Consider the following 23,835-nt stretch of genomic DNA (forward strand, 5'->3'; position numbering starts at 1 on the left):
GGAGGCAGAGCCCTCTTCTGAAATGGGAAAAGAGGTGCTGTGACCAATCTCCTAACACTCCCCTGGCTAATATCACACTTTTCTTTCCCACCCTGAGTCGGTGACTCAGACTGCTGCTGCCTGTGAGGAACAACTTTGGAAAGTTCATGCTGCTCTCCCACTGAGCTGTGTAAATAGTGCGGTGTCAGGGTAGCTGGGAGGTTGGGAGGCAACTGTGGACCTGGGTGGGGCTTGGGTTACTTATCTGATTAAAGCACTTTAACGTACTAGAGGCACTTTAGCTGCTGAAAAGTCTTCCTCAGTCTTCAGGGGCCCCTCAACTGTCTCAGGCAGTTCAGAAGACTGGTAACTAGGAAGACGAGGAGACACACTACTAAGCTCCTGATCTTCCTTCTGTATAGATTTAGTAAGAATCTATTCAGTTAGAATGCTGTACTCATTGAGAATGTCTAGTTGTAGGGTTCTTGTACCTTTTATAACTAATTTTAATCTGAGGCTCCAGAGTACATTCTTATGTGGTGTTGTCTAATGTGGCTGCATTCCAAGCCTCCATTTTTCATCAAATAGGAAACAATGTAAAGAGACAAGGTAATAATGTCCCTCCATGAAGTACTTCAGGAAATGAAATCTTAAAACCACATGTTGCACTTGGAACAGAGCTAGTGTAGTTTAGGGGTTGCTATCTGGTTAAGCTATTTAGGGAAAAGTTATTTATGAGCTTCAGTGCATGAATTAATAAGAATAGAATGTCCGTTGTATAGGGAACATTGTACTAAATCAGGGGTTTTCAGGTTGGCATATGCATCACAGTTGCCAGTGGGGCTTTTTAGAAATAAAGATGTCCAGTTCCCACCCAAACGTACAGAGGAGCTCTTCAGGGGTCGGATCAAGGCCTTTGTATTTTTAAGAAGCTCTGTAGGTGGTTGTGATATATACTCTTACTTAGGGAACTGTATGTAATATGTACTGTGAAACAAATACAAAAGAAATAAGGCCAGTCATAAAATGAAAAAAATTACATAAAGTTACATACTTCCCAGTAGATACAAAAGAAGGGACTTGAGATTGGTGGTAGATAGGAATTAGTAGAGAGAAAGTGGGGAGGATTGTGCTCATAAATAGTCAAGAACAAAGGTATTCGTGAGTAATTCATTTCCAGGTTACAACAGGTAGACTGCCTTGATTAGCTCAGGAGTTAAATTGGGCAGAGATTAGAGGCGAAATGTCAACGCCCCATGTTTAAGAGAAGGCCTTATCCAATATGATGAAAAAGGAAAAGTGGGAGGGAGAGGATGAGAATAGCATGTGAGGGAGACTGCAGGTTGTGTTCTGGGGAGGCCAGAAGATTCCATTGCTTGGAATTCTCAGTGCCAGTTGTGGCCCTTACATATATGCTGCTGGTTATTGTGATGAATTGTGTATGTGCGTTAAATTCCTAACTAGGTTGAGTTTGGAGAACAGGTCTCATTTGGTACTTCATGTGCTCCCAGTTCCTGTCTTCAACATTGGCACAGAGGATGGTGCTATAAGTAATGCTAAAGGAAAGAAAGAACTATGCAAAGGAAGATAAATTAGGAGACCTTTAAAATTGGTTGGTTATGAAGAAAATGAGGCCTTAGACTTTGAGTGTGGCAGGGAAATGGAGAAGGAATTAATTAGAAATAGAGTAGAAGAATTAGTAGAACTTGTTAATAGAACTGTCAGTTTTTGCTAGGAAAAAAAACGTGTTACCATAAAATAATGAAATCGAATTATGAACAAATATTCTGGAGTTTATATAATTCATGTTTCTCTCAGTTTCCTTCAGTTACCCAGGGAAATTATATCCTATTCCAGTGCTTCCCCTTGGGGAATTTCTTTCAGATTATTTACATACATGTCAAATTAGTGTTATTTTGGTCAAGAAAGTTTTATCTGAAGTGGGCACTCCTCAGCCCTACTACTTTATGTACCATTCTTGAATCTAAGTGACAGATATTTTCGAAATTAAAATTTACCAGATGAAGATGGAATTCTCAATTGTTAAGCATAGTCATTCAATTACCAAATAGCAATTTATTGAGATCCCCCTTTTAATGTCAAAGCAATAAGTATGATAGTGGGCAGAATGAATATAATATTTGATTACAAGGCGTAAGTGGCCCCAAGTAAGTGAAGTACAATGGAATTCAGAGGAAAGTGAGATTACTTTTAATGGGAGCATTGGGAAGGCTTCATGGAGGATGTAATATTTGAGCAGTCCTTAAAGATAGGTAGGATTAAACATTTAAAGATGTGCTAAGAAAGGGGTTGCAAATGGAAAGAACTACCCAAACAGAGGCACAAATTTACTGAGAATCTTAAGACCAAGTTTTGACCTAGGGCAGCATTAAGGTAACTACTTTTTGGGAGGCAGGACTCATTTGGATTTCTAGTGTCCTGTATATTTGTTAAACAAAAACTTTGGTCACTTTCTATACATACCATATGTATACATATAAAAAATGAGTCATCACTTTTACTTTACACATAAGGAGGGGGTGGGATGGGAATATTTGTTTACATGCCCTTGTTTCAACTCAGGAACCTCAACAGGTACATTTTTTAAAAAAAGCTTTGTTGAGATTTAATTCACATACCATACAATTCACCCATTTAAAATGTACAGTGAAGTGTTCTTTAGTGTATTGACTGAGTTGTGCAACATCACTACAATCTAATTTTGGGGCATTTTTGTCCCTTCAAAAAGAAACCTTCCCATCAACAGTCACTCATTCTCTCCCATCCCCCACCTTGCCAGTCCTTGGCAACCACCCGTCTAATTTTCTGTCTCTGGGTTTGTCTACTCCGGACATTTCATATAAATGGAATCATAAAATATGTGGCCTTTTGTGTCTGACTTCTTTCACTTGGCATAATGTTTTCAAGGTTCATCAATGGTGTAGTAGGTATCAGAACTTCATTCCTTGTAGTTGCTCAGTGATACTCCACTGAATGGAATAAGGCCATATGAAACACAGAGAGTGACTAATACAATAATAAAATGAGGAAGGGGGCTAGGAGAAAGAAGGGTGGGAAAAGAAAAATAGTTCCAACAAGTTCTAAGGGTGGGTTTAGTAAGAAGTATGAAAAAGTCAGAAATCTTAGACTGCCCATGGTGTTGTACACAAATTTTTTTTTCTATTGAAGTAGGCCACAGAAATCTGTCAGTCTTTGTGGCCATACAATCATGCTGGTTTTATTAATGGGGATCCAGACATTTTGCCTTCTCCATTGCATCTGAGGGCATGTGTTGTACATCTCCTTCGGCTCATGAAATATTTATTTTGGGAGTTTTTGTGTCCTTGACTTTTATGAGCCTCACCCATATATCATACCCTGTTGGGACCAGCTCTGGGACAAATAGCAGCATTGTTTTTACTTTAAACTGATAGATGGGAAAGAGTGCTCTGCTTTTAATAACAGATCAGCAGTGAGTTTTGCTATTTGTAAATTATCAGCATTAACATCTGAAATTATTTTTGCTTTAATTTATTTTGGTTGATGTAGGACTTCAGTTTAAGTGAGTAACAAACAATTTTGGGGTGATAACCCTGTTTTTCTCTTCTGTGTTCTCCAGTTTTTAAAATGAATATGTAATTCCTATAGTAATAAGGAAAAATTAATAAGCTAATAAGAACATTTGTATAATCCTTTATAGTTTATAAAATATTTTCAAGTATATGATCTCATAGCAATTCTTTAAGGTAGGTATTGCTATGAACCCAGTTTTATAGATCAGAGAAATTAAATAACCTGCCTACAGTTGCACAGCTAGTTAGCGGTGGAGCTTGGATTCAAACTCTCTTTCTCTTACTCTGGATCCTCTTTTTCCTCTTTGCCATTATACATACACTAGAGCAAAGTTGTTAAATATCTGGAGTTTTTCCATTTAGAATCAGAAGCAACAAGAATGCTGTTAGTCATAGAGTTTCCATTTGTCCTAGGCCTGGCAAGATTATCTTTTTAAAGCCTGGCTTTGGCATGGCCTATATGAAGGGCCTTTATGAAAAGAAAGATGTGAAGGTAGGGTTCTGTTTCACAGACACATTCAGTTTTGCAACTTTTTTTTCTCTCTTTCTTTTAATAAGAGTAGATATAGATCACAGAAGTATTTATGCCTGCAGCTATATATATATATGGTTACTTAGCTTGAAGCCTATTAGAACTAAATAGTATTTAAAATAGGTTTGTAGGATTTCTGTATTTATAGGTTTGTGGGTTCTTTGGAGAATCATGCGTTTCCTTTGAAAAATTTTGTTTCTAGATCAAAAGAGATGTAAGGATGGGACAGATGTGAACTTTGTTCCAATAACTCTTAACATATACTCATATGGTTGAGAGAGTGGAAGCGTTTTGGAGATTGTATGTTTCTTTGTTTACAATTTTAATGAAACCCCAATTTATGTATTGGTTTATATATATCTGCATAGTGGAAAGCTGGGCTTTCTAAAGCTGTTTTCTAAATAGCACTGGCGTAATTGTTAAGTGGACAAAGTACAAGTTAAAGTCCTGTAGTCTTAACTACAGTATTGTAAGTTGGCTCTTTCTTTTGCCATCTAGAAGTAAGGGTAGCACTAAGGCAGTTGCTTTTATGGGGATGGGAATTAATTGGATTTTAATATTTCTTTGCATATTTGTTAAAGTAGGTCATTTTGTATATTTATTTAATTACAAGTCATTTATTGTGTATATACGAAATGCTTATGTTTTATGTATATCACAACTGAGGAGGTCATTATTTTGAAAGCCTTCTGACAAATTCCTCATCTTTTGCTGCACACTTAGGAAGGGGGTAGGGTGGTGTTATCTTCATGATCCAGCATAGCGTGTATATGGTCTCTTGTGACAGTCATCCCACTTGGTTGGCGTTTGTCTTCTCCCACTAGACTGTAAGTTTCTTAGTGGCCAGGATTATGTCTGATGTGTTCTCTGCTTCATTTCCAGTGTCAGGCTGGTCATAGGTGTGTAATTTCTTTTTTGACTAAATGAATGTATACATAACATTCATTTTTTATGTACAAATTATTGTAGTAGGAATTTTTGTGCAATGAATATATTCCATCCCCAGCTTTCAAACATCTGGTATAGCCAAATTTGAACGGTCCCTTAGAATTTATAATGAGCTTTGTCTGAAACAAGCAGAATATTTATTAAGAGAGTGGAATGAATGGCTAACTGCCCATTGTTTAAGATAACAAAAGTGTTCAGGCTATTTTGGGTTGTGGTTCTCTGTTTCACAGTCATTTCAACTATGCAGGCCACTTACTAAATTCATGATGTGAGAATATGTTACCTTCTGTCTGAAAGTGGTACTGGGATTTTGCATTCTTTTTCAATTGTGAGTCTTTTTAAATTTTAACAATTTAGACCAGGTGTTAATACTTTCTTTGGAGCTCTGCTGGCTATACCATGAGTCATAAATTCCTCGTGAAAAGATCCCTATTTCCTTAAACCATATGGCAGGAGACAAAGAGATCATAAAATTGATATGTTTAATTTTTGCTTTCTGGCTTTTGTGTCCTTGATCTAGGCCCAGCCTTTTCATCAAACCTTATGTCATGGTAGTAACAGTGGAGTATATTTGTCATAATAAACCAGCATTAGAGCAGTGTCAAAAGAAGTAGCAGTCCTTAGTGAGCAAATGTCAGAAATTAGCTGGTATCACAGCAAGGTTTCTCTCTAGAATAATGTTCTGTGCTCAGGACTCTTGCTGAGGGAGGGTCATTCTGTCAGTTCATGTTGCTTTCAGGCAAGTCTACCCTTAAACCTTCCTATTAGACAGGACTAGAAGAAAAGATAAATTTCAGCCTTGACTTTTTAAAGCCTCAGTGCTTATAAATACTCAGTGGTATAAATACTTGAGAGTGAGCTTTCAGGAGTAAATCACAAATCTGTATTAAGACTCTGAAACACCCATTAAGAAAGTTGGTAAACTGGAGGAAGGACCTTTAATTGGTGGCTTTTGTCTGTCTTTCTGTTCCTTGTACACTGGACCTGTAGAGTTCTTGTAATATGTGTTTGCATGTATTTGGCCAGACATACACAGCTCAGTTCAGATAATGTAAGTTTTGAATTGTCTAAGTGGCTGCTTCTGTTTTTTTCAGCTACTTCAGTACTTACTTAGTTTCCATTGGTTGTGGTTATGGAGAGCCTGTCTGTTTTTTTCTTAAAAAACTTAGAAACAGGTTTATTAGGGAAGGAAGTTGAGATAAATATGTAAGTAGGGGATTTATGTTCATTTGTATTTTATCATAATTAAAATTTTTAACTTTAACACAAAATAATACTATTGAACAGTATATAATTAATAATCACTTTGTCATGTTGAGCCTTCATATAGTCTTTCAAAAAGAACAAATTTTTTCTCATTATGAAAGTATTACATTTTTGTTGTTGAAATTTACAAAATCTATCTTTAATCACAATCTTTACAAGTTGAAAAGTTTTTCAGCCTTTTTCAACTTGAACTTTGAATTTGAACTTTTACTCTGTGTTTTCTGTCTTCTCCAAACCAATTGTGTTTCCCTGGATGTAAATACAAACTTAACTGTATAAAGATGAATCAGGTCTTACTCTTTTTCACCAGTAAAACACCCTCTCCAAACCCTTTAATTTACTTTCCTGCTCAAGAATTTACAAAGAAATGTTAGAAAACCCAGTCTGTTACATCATCCCAGTACTTTCTCTGTCATGGGCTGTTTAGGGAGCCATGTTTTATTTAGCTAACTGCTGTTTCAGTAATTGTGGAATGAAATAACTTTCAAATAATGGGGTAGATCCTGAAAGAGCTTCTAATCTCCACATACTTATTAAAAATATGGGTTCTTTAAAGTGATTAAATCTATTTAACTATGTGCATTGTATGCAAAGGGATAGAGTTTGACAGTAGTAGATAAAGGGGCTTGTATAACCAGACAGAGGAAGTTCGGGGTTCATTGCCTTCTTTCCATTCCCTTGGTAAAAACTTCATAGACTTTGTGTCCTTGTATGCTGGGCCATCAGTCTTTGGCTGATTCATTTGAATGGGGTTTTCCTTTCCCTTTCCTTCCTATTCCCTTAGGGTTGTCTCCCTTTTAGACTCTTGATTTCTGGAGGGCAAGAACTGGGGTATATTCTTCTTAATCCTGGTGCTGTGTTTATCCCACTCCATTGCTCATGGTATTCCTTTGATAAGTGTGCTGTGCTTTGACACTCTGTACTAGCTAGTCACAAAGAGGAAAGCTCACTATCTTTTGCCTCCACTGCAAGGCATGGCGATTCTCTTTTCCTGCCCTGTGTATGTATATACACAAATGCCTATGTAAGCACAGAGAGACACAACGTTTCCCAAATGATTTTATATTGTGTTAGTCACGTATCTGGACTTTCAGATACCAAAAAGTTAAATATCACTTCTATCACAAGTCAGCTCAGTGGATTGGCTAGGAGTGTGGGATGTGTGTGTGTGTATAGAGGATGAGGGGTAGTGAATCTTAGAATTAAAATGTTTTATAAATATCATTAAGTTGCAGAGTCTGGCCTTTAGAGCATTTCCCACTGATAAGATTTCCAGTTGAATGACTTTTAAGGAGAAAATGGCTGAGTTTCATTGCAGCTGGCCCCAATCCAAGTCAAAGTCATTCCTTCTTTGAAATAAGCTTAACTTATTCCCACAAGTAAGCTTTCTGTGAAGAATGAGAAATGGCACATTTGTTCTTAGAGTTGAGAGACGAGGGACCTCTATTATCCTGCTTCCCTATATTTCCACCTTCTCTCTTTCCCCACCCTATCTCTGGAGAACTGGCTCATCTTTTATATGTAAGGTAGAGAACATGTTTTTGTATATACAATTAAAGTAGATGAGGATATATGAATGGGCTAATGAATTTTATATAGAAAAAAAATCTAGACTAGTGCAGTGTTGTGCTTAACTCCGTTCGGGTTCTCGGACCCAATTCTGGTGTGTGTGTTGAGGGAGGAGGAATCTTCCCCCACATACAACACCAAGCAATTCTACACCAGCAGGGTGAGTCTGAGAACTCAACTCAATTTTGATGATATCTGCCCAGAGGCAGCACCAGATTCCCCTGGTTAAGGGCTCTGTCCTACAAGACTGCACTCCACCCCCTACTCCAGATGCAGGTCAGAAGCCCAGGCTGTTACCTGTGCTTCTGACCTGCCAGCTACAGATTGGAGGTTCCCACGAGGTCCCTCTTAGGTTGGATTAATTTGCTAGAGCGGTTCACAGAACTCAGGAAAACACTTAGGTTTACCAGTTTAATAAAGGATACCATAAAGGATCCAAGTAAGAGCCAGATGAAGAGATACACAGGGCAGGGTCCCAAATAAAGGCGCTTCTATCCTCAATGGAGCTTGGGGCCTGGCTCGGGGGCCTGCGGAGGGGTTCTGATTCTGGTTCCTCAAGCGCAGAAGCTCTCTGACAGAGAAGCAGGATCCAGCAGAGCAGAGAGCAGATAAGCTCTTTTCATGGTTTTTGCGAGGGCTTCATTGCATAGTCATGAGTGACTAAATCATTGGCTGATTCAACCTCCAGCCCCTGCCCTTGCATGGGGTCCAAAAGGCTCATTAACATGACAAAACACCTGTGTCCCGTTCAAGACTCTGCAGTGTTTTCAGGAACTGGATGAAGACCAAACATACCTGGGAAATAAATGACCAAATATGCATTTCTTGTAACTCATTATATCGCAGCTAGTAACCCTTAAATTTCTTATCCTACCACTCTTCTCCCCAAATAGTAAAATTAGCCTGTTGCTAGGTGTTCTGAATGATAGTGGGATATATAAGATAATGGTCTCTGGCCTCAGGTTGATAAAATGCAGATGCAGTTTATGATCTTATAAAAGATTTATCTCATCCACATCCTCTCCAACAATGAACTTGTTACAGAATTTAAATTCATTTTGAAAGGTTGTACACTAGTACTGTAAGTACAGTTTTTATCCCTGGGAGCCATGGAGAACATGTGAGTGGGTCTGCAGCAGAGTGAGCAGCTGGTGGGTCCCAGCCTTGGCCTCAGCCGCTCTCTGCTTGTGGTACTGCAGGTGCACCCGGGTTTTGTTTCCTGCAAAGCACACGCTCCTTGTGGGCCTTTGCATGTGCTGTTTCGTTGGCCTGAACTACACTCCTGTATTTCATTACTTGGGTGATTTCTACTAATCCTCAGTTTCCATATTCAATGTCAATTTTTTAGGGACACCTTCCCTGACTCTTACGTCCAAAACAAAGTTAGGTCCCTCTATCATATGATTTATATATATATTTTCCTATTTATGTCATCACTGTTGTAATTATTTGTGTGATTATTACTTGTTTAATATTTTTTCCCCACTGGAGCCCTGCTGTGTTTGCCCCTGAGTTTTCAGCTCCCTTTGGCTCGTAATAGAGTCTCAAGGACTTTTGTTGCGTGAACAAATGGGAAGACTGTTTGCTGCATCCCTACCAAAAGCTTTTCATGCTTCTTTGGAAAAATACCTACCATGATGTCAGTGAATCTTGGTGAAATTTAACTGCCAGTTAGGAAAGTAGCTATAAATCATTGCTTAGCCCAGGGCTTTACATTCAGTAGGACCATCCAATCCATTTTACCTGAATACGTATATTCCAGGCACACAGTCGTGGGGCGCAGATGAAGATAATGCTGCCCAACACAGAAATATGCAGAATATGTAAATATAAATAAAAATATAACATGGATTTGGAGTTCTCTATTAGTTTTGATCCTTTGCAAATGAACAGAATAGCCAGCTTTGACAAAATGCGTCTATTGTGAGTTGCAAATACCAAAGTCAGTCTTTAGATATAGATACAAAGTAAATCAGCACACCAAAGTGACAAGAATCTTCAGAGGCAGTAGAGTGAGCAGGTGGTTTAGAGTAAAGGCTCTAGAGCTAAACTTGTGTTCAAATCCAACCATTGATTGACATCTGCTAGGTATGTAACACTGGAGAAAATGTTTAATCTCTTTTTCTTATTGTCCTCTGTAAAGTAAAGCTAATCATAGTACCTGATTCAGTGTATATTATTATGAGGATTAATGAGTTCATAAAAATGTTTAGAACTATGCCTGACACACAGCTAAGAGGTATCTAGGAGTGATAGATACCTTAAAGTATTTTTCCATGATTTTTAAGGCATACTTTAAATGTTAGTCCAATGAAAAGGCAGTTTTTTTTTTTTTTTTTTTAACGTCTAAGCATAACTTGTAACTTTTATTCAGCGAGGCAAAGTGCCAGTAAAAGCTTTCAGTAGGATTCCATATGTTGTGGAATATACAGTTTTACCAACTGTGGGGAAAATATCACTCAGTTTGAGCCTTTGATTGCCAGTTTCCCATGATTAAAATCAACATCTCCGTTTTTGTTGATACCTCCTTTGTCTGAAGCAACAGTGGGGGGGAAAAGGTATACTTTTTTTTTAGGGACACCTTCCCTGACTCTTACCTCCAAAACAAAGTTAGGTCCCTCTATCATATGATTTTTATATATTTTTTCCTATGTACTTTTCCTCCCACTTTAGGGGAAAATGGGGCTCAGGATTTGGGATTTTATTCCAAGCATTCATTATCATCTTACTTTCTAAAAAAGAAAAAAATTGAAGGGGTAAAACAGGCCACTCACTAAAATAGTAAGATGGGATCAGCCTTCCACAGAAAGTTGAGAAGTATGATGCATTTGTGAAATAGAATTCATCTTATTCTGGAACAGCCAAATTAATTTAACAAATATTTAATGACTATATACTATGCCAGGTACTGGATGAGCTTAGTATCTCTTGCCTGGAAGGAGGGCTAGAATCTCTTTCAGATGTCCTATCAACACAGAGTAATAAGAGTTGAACATGTCAGGCAGGGGACACTGTCAGTTTGGAAGGCATACCTAGTTTTTCTAGTCTTTCAGTGGTTTTCTGAAAAATTTTTAACATGCATTTTTAACAAAGTCTTAATTAGCATCTTTATTGCCCTCCTGAGTAATGTAGAGATTTTAAAATACTTCTAATTTTGTTGTTTCCTTATATACAGTTGTCTAAGATATCGTTTCTATTGTGATTCTTATAGATACTTTAGATAAATTAGATACTGTTGTTGTCTTATACATTTTTTCCCCCCATTTGCCCATGTTCACCATTTTCCTTTGAGATGTAAGAGAAGTGATGAACAGACCTTCCTTCTGGATACCCTTCTTCCTGATGTCCATCATTCACTAGTAACTTTTTTTTTCCCATTTCTTTTTTTCATTAGGGTATCATTGATACACAATCTTATGAAGGTTTTCACATAAGCAACATTGTGGTTACTACATTCACCCATATTATCAAGTCCCCCCCCAACACCATTCACTAGTATCTTTATTAGGGTCTTTGGACTATATATACTCTTTATAAGTATTTGTCTCAAAATATTTTTATTTGTCATCTTTTTTGAAAGATGATTTCATTGGATTAAAAAATCTAGGCTGATTGATATTACATGTAATGTGTATGTATATCATACATATATATTAGTCTGATAATATTTGAAAACACTATTCCAGTGTTTCTGCATTCGAACCAGCCATCAGTCTAATTGCTGTTTTGCTGTAGATTATGACTTTTCTCCCTGGGTTTTTTAAGACCTTATTTATCTTTCTTGGGATTTTTTGGGCTCCTTGATTTTGAAAGTTGATTTCTTGTATCAGTCCTAGAAAATTCTTTGCAATTATCTCTTTGAATTTTTGCCTCTTCCCTCATTTTATTCTCCCTTTGGAACTCTAATTAGAAAAATGTTGGACTTTCTCATTCTATTTTCCATTTGGTAACTTCTTCACTTCTTCAGCTGATGCTCATGCAGCTGTGTCTAATATGGCATTTAATCCATCCACTGAATTTTTAATTTAAAGTTTTACTTCTAGAAGTCTGTAAATTTGCTTGTCAGTTTTAGTAGTCTTTTGTTCTTTCATCATAACTTTTTAGGAAGATTGTTATAACTTACTTTTTTGGTTTGATTAAAAACCTTTAAGTATAGAAACCAAGAGTTTAATATTAGGATGAGAATAAAAAGGCACTTTTACAATCTGGCGAAATGCTAGGATATTACTGTCTTGAGACTGTAAAACTGATTCTTTTCTTTATTTTTTTTATTTCAGTAAAACATACATAAAATTTACAATTTTAACTATTGTTAGGTGTAGTCTGTGACATTAAGCACATTAACATTATTGTGTCACTATCACTATCATCTACCTCTAGAACCTTTTCATTTCTGCTGAAACTCTACTCATTAAACCCTCTCATTTCTCTCTCCTGAGTCCCTGACAACTACTATTCTACTTTATATCTCTGTGAATTTGACTTCTTTAGGTAACTCATATAAACAGAATCATAAAGTATTTGTGCTTTTGTGATGGGCTTATTTTACTTTGCATCATGTTTTCAAGTTTCTTCCATGTTGTAGCGTATGTCAGAATTTCCTTCCTTTTTAAGGCTGAATAATACTCCATTTGTGTATATACCACATTTTGTTTATCCATTCATCCCTCAGTGGTCTTGATTTGCTTCCACCTTTTACTGTTGTGAATAATGCTGCTATTTTGTCATTCTTTGTAATGCCATCTGAGGTCTGGACTTTGTCTCTCAGAGGTATAAGCATCTTTGGACTCATGTTGGACTGAACCCAGCCGCAATGCCAGGGATCAAACATATAATTGAAGACAGCTAAAGGCCCTTTGCACAATATGGTAGTATTTTCCACAGTATAGCTCCTTTCTGTTACCAGACCTGATTCCAAAGTGTGCGTGTGTGTGTATGTGTGTCTTCCCAAGCACCAGGCAATTATCGAACACCAGCAGGGTGTCTGAGAACTCAAGTCTGACACCATCTGTCCTAAGATAGCACCAGATTCCCCAGGTTAAGAGCTCCATCCTCCCAAGACTGCCCTACACCCCTGGCTCACAAGCCCCAGATAGTTAGTTACTTGTGCTTCTAACCTGCAGGCTACAGATTGGAGGTTCCAGTGACCTCCCCCTTACTTTTGATTAATTTGCTAGAGCAGCTCACAGAACTCAAGAAAACACTTATATTTACTGGTTTAATAAAGGGTACTGTAAAGGATATAAATTAACAACCAGATGAAGAGATACTTTGGGCAAGGTCCCAAATAAAGGAGCTTCTATCCTTGTGGAGCGTGGGGTTGGCTCAGTGGCATGTGGATGCGTTCTGGTTTCCCAAGCTTGGAGGCTCTCTCCAACAGAGAAGCAGGATGCAAGAGAGATGGGTTCTTCTCCTGGGTTTTTGTGAGGGCTTCACTGCATAGTCATGATTGACTAAATCTTTGGCCATTGGCTGATTCAACCTCCAGCCCCTGCCTTGGGTGGGTCCAAAAGTCTCTCATTAACATAAGACACCCGTTTCACTTTAAGGCTCTGCAGTATCTTCAGGAACTGTGGATGAAGACCAAATATAGCTGGGAAATATATATTTGGTCATATGAATGACCAAATATGTATTTCTTATAACTCATTTTATCACAAGCAGGAAAACAGGAGGGGAAGTTCCTTCTATCTTACAGAGGCAGGGTTTGAAGCACAGGGAAGTTTGCCAGGCAGAGAAAAATGGTTAGGCCTTCTGTGCAGAAGAATGCAAAGATAAAACACGGGTTTGAATGTGCAGGTAGGGAGTTGGGAAGCTTTTAGTGATAAGACCACTAAGGTAGATTGTGCTAGTTTGTGAAGGGACTTATATGCCATATTAATCAATCAAAAAAAAAAAGCTAATTTCAATTTCTGAATAAGTGAAAAATTCACATGGTTCAAAATTTTAAAGGTTCAGCAGGGTATATAATGAATAATCTCCCTCCTACCCTTGAACTTCAGCCACCTGGTTTCCCTCCTCATAGGAAACCAGTGGACACAAGAAACCTAGTGTCTTGGGTATAATTCTAGAGAAAGTTATGCATATTCAGGCAATATGTATTCCCTTTTTACACAGTGGTGACTTAGTGTATTGTCCTATTCTTGATTTTTTTCCCCTGAGCATATTCTTACCAGTATATTTGGAGCTTGCACTTCTTCTGACAGTTAGATGATTGATGGTTGTAAAGTAATTTATTTAACTAGACTTTTTATGGAAGGACCTTAGGTTATTGGGATCTTTTGCTATTTCCAACATTGTTGCAATGAATGACACAGATACGTGATTTTATGAATGTGCAAGTACATTTATAGGATCATTTCTGGAAGGGGAACATTCTAAGCACTGGATATTAGGCAATGGGAGGATTTTAAGCTGAGGTGTAACATGGGCAGTTTTGGGTTTTGGTAAGATAACCCTAGTAGCAATGAGGAAGGTAGATTGGAGAGAGAGACACAGCTATTGGAGGGCTACCTATCCAAGAGATATTAAAGGCTGCCTTTAAGCAGTGGGAGAAGTGCAGATAGGGGGGACAAATTCTAAATACAACCTCTTTAGTACTTAGTTTGGATACAGTGTATTACATTTGGATACACTGTACTCAATTTTGAAAATGCACCAACAAAACAAATGAGTTTTTAAATTTACTAATTATTTTTTAGTAATAAAATAGGGCAACACTGTGTGGTTATTCCCATTTTACAGGTAAGGAAGCAAAGGCTCCTAGAGCCCAGAGCTAGTAAATGGCAGAACCAGAGCTTAAGTATTTAAGTTATGCAAATGAGCTTGCTTTGAATGTAGGACAGAACTAGAATCCATATCAAATATAAAAGCTGTCAACAGTGATTTTATTGAAGTGGTATATTAAATATCCTACCCATACCTTTTTGATCTCATACGGAAGAAGGAAGAATGCAGTGGCTAGTAGCATGGATCCACCTACAGAGATCTTGGAAGAAAACTGAAAAAAGGTCAAGGTGAAGTGGGAACTTAAAGGAATACCTATAAGGGAAGGGTTATCCTTGCTCTTAACTCAGAAATGCCTATGGTTTTTAATCACTCCAATATATATTCCAAGCTGGCATGCACAGGTATGTATGTTTTTAAGGTGTTATGGAAAAACCAGTAGGGGGTTTATATTTAGAATGATTCCATTTTATATTATCCTATATGTGGAAGAGCATATACTAAAATGTGATGGGATTGAGTGAGACTAATACCTTACCATAATTATGTTTTTCCCTTAACAATGACTAGTACTAGTTTTGAAGTAAAAAAACTAAGTCCAATATTTCCCCACATCATTTTGTTACTGTTTGCAATGTTCTCACTGCTTAGAATTACTCTTCCTCTCTTGTTAAAATGGCACCAATGTTGATGTCACTTTCTCCATGAAGCTCTTTCCAGGCTGCTGAGTTAAAATTAATATTAAAGTTAAATTAATTTAACTTTGCTGTGTTTCCACAAGGCTTGATTATGTTTCTTACCAGATACTATCATGAATTAGAGCTACTTAAGTGCACATCTGTTGGCACCCCTCCTTCCTCCAACTCTACCCAGTTTACATATTTGAGTTCTAGAAAGCATGGTGTTCCCAGAGTGGGATTACTTGCACTTGGTAGGTACTCTAATATTAAATTGGTTGTATTTGCAGTATTGCTTCTTTTTCTCTGTCAGAGCAAAAAAAAATAGATATAAATTCTGAGTCACAGTGAGCAAAGTGATTTTAAAATTCTGAGGGCATGACATATCTATGTACACCACATGAATACTCCTTTTTCCTAATTTGAGAAGGCTGCTAAAAATTCCCTGAAGTAAAAGGAGCCATAAAAAACCTTATCTCTAAAACTGCCATATCTGTTGCATCTCTAAAACCAAAGCATGAATGCTGCATTTTACCTGATATATATCAGAAAACTCATATCTTTGAACTGGAAGCTCCAACTTGGGTTTCAACTTTAAAGTTTCCTAAAAAGGCAAATTCCTCAGTAAGTCTACTGCAGTTGTATACTATGCTGCTGGCACTGAGGAATGGGAATGCACAATCACCTTTTTTCCTCTTTCTTGTCCAGAAATTCACCTCTATTATGTTTGTCAGATAAATGAACTTTTACCCTCTTCTTTTTTTTAAGTAGTATTCTGTTGAGCTTTCCTTCCATATCTTGTTTCTCCTTGTGCTTCCTCAAAGCTACCTGTACAGATTGTATTTTAATATTTTTCTTCTTTGATAGTTATCTGCTGATCTCTCATTCCTCCATTATTGCCAAGTAAATCTTTCTAAGTACAGCTCAGGTGTCAACACTTTCTTGCTTAGAAACCTGTACCTCTTCCCATTGTCTTCTAAATTAATCAGATTCCTTATTCTCGCTCTTAAGGTCTATCACACCCTACCCTGTTTCTGTTCTTACTTCTCTATGGAAGGAAGAAGTCAGAAAACTGGTGAAAAAGCCTGTGGGCCAAATTTTGTACTGCCCAGGAGCTAAGAATAGGATTTACATTTTTAAGTGTTTGAAAAAAAAATCAAAAGAAGAGTGATATTTCATGACACATGAAATAGTATAACATTAAAGTTTCAATATTTATAAATAAAGCTCTATTGGAACACAGCCATGCCCTCTCATTTACATATTTTGTATGACTGCTTTCACACTACAACAGCACTGAGAAACTGCGACAGAGACCATATGGCCCACAAAGCCTAAAATTTTTACTCTCCGGCCCTTTATAGAAAAAGTTAGCCACCCCCAACCTAAAGTTATAGATTAATAATGTTGGAAATAGACCTTAGAGATGTTCTAATTCAACTCTCTCATTTTAAAAATGAGAAAGTGTATTCTCAGATATAATCAACAATGTATCTAAGGCAGGTACCTTTGGCAGTGGAAAAGCCCAAGTCAGAATCCAGTGCTGCTCCTGCCCCCCAGAGTGCCCCTCCTGCAAGCCTGCCCTCACCCAGTGAGACTGCTTGTCATTTCAAGAACAAACTCCAGTCCTCACTTCTGCATCTATGCACATACTGCATTTCCTTCCATCTGAGCTGCCTTCCTCCCTCCAGAAATTATATCCATGCTTTAAGACTCACTCAGATACTAAAGATTACCTTAATCTCAACGGCTGGTTGAGCTCTGTGTCCAGTAGTGCTAAGTTATAACTCCCTGTTGGCATCCACCAGAGTCATTTATGTAGCTCTGATGCTATCTGAGGACATAAACTCCTTAACTACATCTTTGTGTCACCTCAGGAAGCATTACCTGCATATTGCCTTATACACAGAATTCTCAGGACATAAAAAATGAAGTAATCTAAAAATGTCAGGATTCAAGAGATGCCTTCAACATCTCTAGTGACTTAACTTCTATTAAAAAAGAAAATACAGCACTGCTAATATTTTAGTGGCATCAGCTATATAGAAGGAGGATTACCTCATTGTGTGATAATTATTTAAGCCTTTTAGGATATTTATTGCTTACTAGGCCTATAGAAACTTGCCTGATAAGGCAGGAATTCACACTTTAAGATCAAGTTCAACAGTGAAAGCCTTCCACATTCTCAATCTCCAGGGATTCTCTGCTGTTTTATCTTCCATTTAAACTCTCTGTTTGGGAAGGTTTTCATTCATGAGCAAAATACAGAGTTGGGTTGTTCCGTAATGAACCATTAGGATTGAACCTTATATTTAATAAGGACTGAAGATAAAAGAATTGTAGTTTTGAGTATAGGTGCTTTGCCAGCATTGTTTTTGATAACTTTCCTTAAAACAACAACAACAACAACAACAACAAACCTAGATAGGCAAATGGACTGTCATTATAGTGTAATTCTCTTGTTTCTGGCTAATTCTGTTTCTTCCTTTTGCCCCACTGGGAATAAGTTATCTAAAATGGAAGAGTCAGAATTTACTAATGGGTTTAGTTGTCCGTGGCAGCTGTTTAATGTTTAGGCTGCGGTACTGGTATTTTATATTAGTAAGCAAGTGAAACAAATAAGTTAAGTATTCTTTAATGTGCGTGTAAAAGTTTTTCTGCTGATTTAGACCAAGTTTGTTTCTAATCTATGAATGTTATATGAAGAGCAGTGATGAAATACAACCTGCAAAAGGCACAAAGACAAATAGTATCACTGAGGATAGTTGCCAGCTTTTTTCTGTCTATACGTCTCGGCCAGTTTGGTCTGGATGTGCTGTAACTGTGCTTATTTCATTTTTCAGGAAGTTTAGAACTGAGTCTATGCTCAGCCCATATAGAGTCACTAAATTATGTTTGTGGTAGTTGAGAAGAAAAGGTGAAAATATTAGGAAGAAAAGCCTAATGGTAAAACTTAGGGGGTTTATTTAGTATATGTACCATAAAACAAGAGTCTTTTCTATACGCATTTTAAATTGGCAGCCTTAACCATTTTATACATTAATATTACAAAATATTGAATTTCCAGTCCTGGCTGTTTATAAGAAATGTGGTTATAGTTTGAGCTAAGAAATGGAATAATTTTGCTTATGACCCTAATTTAATGGGTCAGATTATCTATTACAGCCTGGAGCCAAATTCAGTTACTGTAGTGTCCAAGTGACTGAATGATCTTCAATTAGCAAGTAGGATGGCTCACAACATTAGTAAAGACACTTAAAAAGACACTTTTAACATTGGGTTACTATTTCAAATTTTGACCACACCTGTAATAAAAAAGAAAAAAATTGAAAACCTACGTCATTGGTTGGTCTGGTTCAATTTTAAAATCTTGCTAAGGCCAGGTTGACTCAGTTGACCATTCCTAAGCAAATAGCAGTAACAGAGCTGAAGCTGCTGAAGCCCTAGTGAGTCTGACTGATCTTGGCTGTGGAAACCTTCCAGCTTCTTGGGAGGAAAACCAGAACAATGGAACATCAGTTGGTTAGACTGCATCCTGATGATTTACTTTTGACCATTGTGAGCTTGAAGTTTTTCTTGTCCTTCTTACCATATGATAGCTCCATAGAATTATAGAATCATGCAGTGTTATAAATAGTACACAACATTAGACATTACTGCATTCTCTCCCATACTTTTAAAAAACACAGTACAGTAATTTAGGATTAGAGCATTGGTGTGCTGAAGTCCACACCACTATATGATAAGGCAAATCAGTTAACCTCTCTGTGCCTCTATTCTTTATCTGTAAAATGAGATAGTTATGTTTTTCACTTTTTAGGGTTGTTTTAAGTATTTAATGAGCTAATAAAGAACTCCTGACTTACAGCATGTATTCAATTAAAAAATTATTATTTTATTTTATTTTTATTTTGATATTGTTAATGTACAATTACTTGAACATTATGGTTACTAGACTCCCCCTATTATCAAGTGCCCCCCACATACCCCATTACAGTCACTGTCTATCAGTGTAGTAAGATGCTATAGAATCATTACTTGTCTTCTCTGTATATACTGCCTTCCCCATGTTCCCACCCCCCTACATTATGTGTGCTAATCGTAATGCCCCGTTTTCCCCCTTTTGCCTCCCTTCCCACCCATCCTCCCCAGTCCCTTTCCCTTTGGTAACTGTTAGTCCATTCTTGGGTTCTGTGAGTCTGCTGCTGTTTTGTTCCTTCAGTTTTTGCTTTGTTCTTATACTCCACAGATGAGTGAAATCATTTGATGCTTGTCTTTCTCTGCCTGGCTTATTTCACTGAGCATAATACCCTCTATAAAAAAATTATTTTTAAAGGAGAAAACAAGTTACAGATGCATACTGCAATGGTAGAGAGAAATAAAAAGAGACTGTTTATTTAGCACCTATTATCTTCCAGGCCCTGGAAGTTATATATGTGTTAGGTGCTTTACATATTTTACATTTATGAGCCATGAGAGAGATTTTACTTTTCCCATTTTGTTGATGGAAAGATTGAGATTCAAAGAGATTAAGTTACTTGCCCAAGGACACAGAGCTAGTAATAGCAGAGCAAGGTGAGATTTATTCCAAAGCCCCAATATTTTTCCCACTACTCTGTATTACCTTCTAGGATGGGGACTGAGTCCCAGTTTCTCTAACATAAAAGTGGGTTGTATTTCAAAAACCATTTACAAATTGGTTTGGAATTATTTTTCTTTAGGGACAATATTGCAAATTGTGGTTACATAACCAGGCTTATCTGCATAATATAGTGTTATTGAAATTATACATACTTGTGAACTGAAACTATTAAGAAATTATCTGGCTATTAAAGTAGAAAAACTATAGCAGAAAAAAAAAAAGTATATTTTAAATTCTGTGGGATGATAGTTCTTTAATAAATAGATTTGGTTAGAGGGCAGTGAGGAAGGAGATGGAGACTGTTTTGTTGCTGGTGGGGCCTCTAGAATACTTTAAGGGGCTTAACTTTTATACCATGGAGACATCCTACATTTGATAACACTTTGATGGTGCACAAAGCACATTCATATGTATTATTTCCTTATAATCCTGTCTGAGACAGGTAGGACAGGTGGTAGAGTTGACTTAATTTCCTTTAGCAATATTTAGCTTCTTTTTCATGGTTTTATCCATTTTTTCTTAATTAAATTATCATTGATATACAAACATATTGGTTTCAAATGTACAACACGGTTGTTCAAGTTACCCATATTATTAAATCCTTACTCTCTCTAGTGCAGTTACTATCTATCAACGTAGAAAGATTTTACAAATCATTGACTATATTCTCCATGCTGTATTACTTTCCCTGTGACCAACTTATACTGTGGTTGTGAATTATTGTGCCCCTTTATCTCTTTCACCCTCCCCCTGCCACCTGCCAATCCCTCCCCCTTGATGACCACTAGTCAGTTCTCAGTGTCTATGAGTCTACTGCTGTTCTGTTCATTTTGTTTTGCTTTGTTTATATATTCCACAAATAAGTGAAGTCATATGGTATTTGTCTTTTCTCCACCTGCCTTATTTCACTGAACACAAGACCCTCTAGATCCATCCATGTTGTTGCAAATGGCAGGAATTCTTTTCTTTTTTGGCTGAATAATATTCCATTGGGTGGGTATATGTGCCACCTCTTCTTTATCCATTCATCTGTTGATGACACTTAAGTTGCTTCCCTATCTTGGCTATTGCAAATAGTGTGGTGATAAACATAGGGGTGCATATATCTTTTCAAATCAGGGATTTTGTTTTCTTCAGGTAAATTCCTAGAAGTTGAATTACTGGAGCAAATGGTATTTCTATTTTTAGTTTTTTGAAGAACCTCCATACTGCTTTCCATAGCGGTTGCACCGATTTACATTCCTACCAACAGTGTAGGAGGGTTCGTATTTCTCCATATCCTCACCAACATTTGTCATTTCTTGTCTTTTGCATAGTGGCCATCCTAACTGGTATGAGGTGATATCTCACTGAGTTTTAATTTGCATTTCCCCGATAATTAGCGATGTGGAGCATCTTTTCATGTGCCTGTTGGACATCGGTATTTCTTCTTTAGAGAAATGTCTGTTCTGGTCCTCTGCCCAGTTTTTAATTGGGTTATTGTGGTTTTTTTTGGTGTTGAGGCATAAGAGTTTTTTGTATATTTTGTATATTAACTCCTTATCAGATGAGTCATTTACAACCATGTTCCCCCATACTGTAGAATGCCTTTTTGTTCTGCTGATGGTGTCCTTTGCTATACAGAAGCTTTTTAGTTTGATGTAGTCCCATTTGTTCATTTTTGATTTTGTTTCCCTTGCCTGAGGAGATATGTCCAGGAAAAAATTGCTCATACTTATGTTCAAGAGATTTTCACCTATTTTTTTTCTAAGAGTTTTATGGTTTCATGACTTACTATGGTTTCATGACTTACATTCAAGTCTTGATTTTGAGTTTACTTTTGTGTATGGAGTTAGACAATAATCCATTTTCATTCTCTTAGATGTGGCTGTCCAGTTTTCCCAGCACCAGTAGTTGAAGAGGCTTTTACCTGTTGTATATTCATGGCTCCTTTATCATTTATTAATTGTCCATATATGCATGGGTTTATATCTGGGCTCTCTAGTCTGTTTCATTGATCTATGGGTCTGTTCTGTCAGTACCGAACTCTTTTGTTTACTGTAGCTTTGTAGTAAGTAGAGCTTGAAGTCAGGGTGCATAATTCCCAGCTTTGTTCTCCTTTCTCAGGATTGCTTTGGCTATTTGGGGTCTTTTGTGGTTCATATAAATTTTAGAACTATTTGTTCTAGTTCATTGAAAAATGCTATTGGAATTTTGATAGGTATTGCATTGAATCTAAATTGCTTTGGGCAGGATGGCTATTTTGACAATATTAATTCTTCCTATCTGTGAGCATGGGATAGATTTCTATTTATTGTTGTCTTCTTTAATTTCTCTCATGAGTGTCTTATAGTTTTCCATGAATTTTTTTTTAATGACCTGAGGGAGCCTAGCTGGTCACCTTACTAGTCATAGAGGATTAGTTTGTAGGTGTATTGAAGAAATAATGAAAATAAAATAATGAAGGTCTTCCTGAGTTAATTGTGTGGGAATAGAAAGAATTAGAGTGGAGTAAAAAATGTATGTGGGCAGGTATGAAAATGGTAGAATTAAATGTTAACTTTTTTGAAGTTAATTATCTTTCTTCATCCTTTTACTTATTTCAGTTGGCATTTATGTTTTGAGCACTTATGTGTCACTCACAGTGTGTCATGGCTGTGAAGGAAAAAACAGTCCAGATCCTACCCCTATGGAATTTGTTCTCTGCCTGAAGCATCTACTAAATATTACATGCAGATCATGCAATAATCTTTTCTTCCCCACCAGTATTTATGAATATGTGACAATTATTTAATTATAAATCTAGTGGGACTAATACTGAATCCCCACTTAAGTAATCTTTTTAATAACTAAAAAAATTAGAAAAACTAAAGGAGATTGAATGAAAACCAGTCCTTTTATTTTCCTATAATTATAGCTTGTTTTCCTGTTTATAGAGAAAATGAAAGTTCCTATGGTGAAGATTCTCAACCTGACCCAGGTCGGCTTGCTCACTACACATGTGTGTGCAATATGTCATTATTACTGACTCTATATGAAGAGCTCCGCCTGGTACTCTGGGCTGCATGGCTGCAGCAGAGCAGAGGCTGGAGCCGTGGCAGTGCTTAGGACAGAGACTGAGACAGCTGTGGGGGTGGAGAGGCCCAGAGGCAGAGACCCGCTTGCTGCACGCAGACTTGTTCTGAGGTGGATGGAATTCTAGCGCTTGACCTGCCACCATGGGAATAAACTTGGTTATAAACCCTTTCACCCCAAGAGCATTCCATTGTCATTTTTCAGTCTCACCTAATTTTGGTGTTTTTGTCCGGGGTTGAAACCCATTGGCAAGACAGTGTCGCAGAAGGCAGGACTAAAGGGTGAAAAACAGGGGGAAAACTTCAAACAGGTATGTTAGAAAACAAAGTAGAAATCACTTTAAGTAGGATTTGATATTCTTAGTGTAGGAATATTTGTCACTTAACAATGACTGGTTTGCAAGTTAGCGGTTATGCTGGAAAACACAAGAAAGGGAGCCAAGAGGCTTGGATTCAAATTCAAGTTCTGCAACTTTTTAGAAATATGAGCTTTATAAGCCTCATATCTAAACTGAAGAATTTGGATTAGATTGCCAAAATCTTGTTCACAGTGAAAGTTCTCTGTGATCGAGCATATTTTATGTTCCTTTGAGAGTGTTGGGGAGAAAGTTGGGTGGTGGAAGAAGTTCCTTGTACTGAGGACCTGCTTTATTATTAGATTAGTGGCCATCCAAAACACAAGTGTAAACAGTTGTGAAGTCTACAGAAGAATACCGAATTAAGGGAGAGAATGAAGTATTTGCAAATTGGAAGCCTGACCACAGGATGTTCATAAGCAGGAATCTGGTGAGCAAGGCTGCTTTCCTAACATTTATCTAGTTCTAATTGATAAACTCAAGCTCAGGTTGGGTTAAAATAAACAGCTGCTTAA

At 37.2% G+C, this 23,835-nt stretch overlaps 1 protein-coding gene and 1 long non-coding RNA gene across 10 annotated transcripts in view; one reads left to right on the forward strand and one right to left on the reverse strand.

The window, feature by feature from the left end:
• The window catches only part of LOC130684610 (uncharacterized), a 92,699-nt gene that overhangs the window by 42,693 nt on the left and 26,171 nt on the right, over positions 1 to 23,835 (reverse strand). Inside the window, exon 3 of one of the 6 annotated variants that reach the window (XR_008998946.1) lies at positions 6,416 to 8,661. The exons of 3 other annotated variants lie outside the window; for them this stretch is intronic. This is a non-coding gene — a long non-coding RNA (uncharacterized LOC130684610). Of the gene's footprint in view, positions 1 to 6,415; positions 8,662 to 10,545; positions 13,437 to 23,835 lie in introns of those variants that run through there. 2 more of the 6 variants (XR_008998944.1, XR_008998948.1) reach the window with 2 other exon arrangements.
• Positions 1 to 23,835, forward strand: part of VCL (vinculin) — a 98,494-nt gene that overhangs the window by 1,304 nt on the left and 73,355 nt on the right. The gene's annotated exons all lie outside the window — the stretch shown is intronic.

Source organism: Manis pentadactyla, chromosome 8 (genome assembly GCF_030020395.1).
Source record: "Manis pentadactyla isolate mManPen7 chromosome 8, mManPen7.hap1, whole genome shotgun sequence".
Taxonomy (NCBI): domain Eukaryota; kingdom Metazoa; phylum Chordata; class Mammalia; order Pholidota; family Manidae; genus Manis; species Manis pentadactyla.